Genomic DNA, 1,481 nt, shown 5'->3' with positions numbered 1-1,481 from the left:
TTCTTCAACTTGGTTCTTTTTCCAAAATTGTTGTGGCTATTTGAGAGCCCTTGTCATTCCACATAAATTTTAGGAGGGAGTTTTCTATTTCTGCAGAAACATCACTGGGATTCTGATAAGGATTCCATAGAATCTGAAGATTGATTTATATAACACTAACATCTAAACAATATTAAGTCTTCTAATCCAGGAACATGAGATGTCTTTCTATTTATTTATGTCTTCTTTAATTTCTTTTAGCAATGTTTTATAGTTTTTTTTTTTTTCCAGTATGTTAACTTTAATAGGCTGGCGGTCTCAAAAATCATTGTCGTCATCAGATGTTTGCAAACCTTTTGGCCTTTGAGCTTGAACCTGGAGCTTTACTCCAACTAGAATATGATTTTCCTGTTCTAGTGCATTCTGAAGTTCTTATTCTGAAAACCGAACCCAACCCAAACCTCTGTGAAAGCCAGTCTCCTTGTCAAAAGGTACAATACAATTTCATATATGTCCAAACTGTGCAAAGTGCTCTCAGCTGACTGGACGCTTCAGTCTAAGAATTTTTTTTCACAAAAGCAACCGGCTGACTGATATTTCCACACAGCACCACAGCACCTCTTGCTGCTAAGGCCGCCATCTTTAGACTCTCTTTTATAGTTTAAATTGTACAAATCTTTTACTTTCTTGGTTAATTCCTAAATATATATATTTTTGATGCTACTGTAGGTAGAATTGTTTTCTTTCTTTTCCCTCTCCTTCCTTCCTTGCTTTCTCTCCTTCTCCTCACCTTCCCTTCCCTGCCCCCCCCCCCCCCCCCCCCCGCATCCCCCCTTCCCTCCCCTCTCCTTTCCTTTGACTGAGTCTCTCTCTCTCACCTAGCCTGGAGTGCAGTGGTATCAGGTGTGATCTTGGCTCCCTGCAACTTTCATCTCCCAGGCTCAAGTGAGTCTCCTACCTCAGTTTCCTGAGTAGCTGGGATTACAGGTGCCTGCCACCACACCTGGCTAATTTTTCTATTTTTAGTAGATATGGGGTTTTGCCATGTTGGCCAGGCAGGTCTTGAACTCCTGACCTCAAGAGATCCACCCAACTTGGCCTCCCAAAGTGCTGAGATTACAGGTGTGAGCCACCGTGCCTGGCTGGAATTGTTTTCTTGCTTTTGGGATAGCTTCATTGTTAGTATATAAAAATGCGACTAATTTTTGTGTGATTTCATATCCCCCTACCTTGCCAACTTCATTAGTTATAACTGTTTTTAAAATGGAATTTTTAGTGTTATCTGTAAGAGCATATCATTTATGAACAGAGATAATTTTACCTCTTCCTTTCCAATGTGGATAACTTTTTAAAGATTATTTTCTTGCTTAATTACTCTGGCTAACTTCCAGTGCTATGCTGAATAGGAGTACAAAAGTGAGCATCCTTGCCTTGTTCCCGATTTTGTAGGATAAGCTTTCAGTTTTTCACTGTTCAGTATGATGTTCACTATGTGTTTTTTA

General features: G+C 39.8%; 1 pseudogene; it reads right to left on the bottom strand.

Moving 5' to 3' along the window:
- Positions 1–297: 297 nt before the first annotated feature.
- LOC108301725 lies at positions 298–619 on the bottom strand (annotated as a pseudogene).
- Positions 620–1,481: the final 862 nt, after the last annotated feature.

Source organism: Cebus imitator, unplaced genomic scaffold (genome assembly GCF_001604975.1).
Source record: "Cebus imitator isolate Cc_AM_T3 unplaced genomic scaffold, Cebus_imitator-1.0 Scaffold1, whole genome shotgun sequence".
Lineage (NCBI taxonomy): Eukaryota > Metazoa > Chordata > Mammalia > Primates > Cebidae > Cebus > Cebus imitator.
This window is presented reverse-complemented; position numbering and strand designations above follow the sequence as displayed.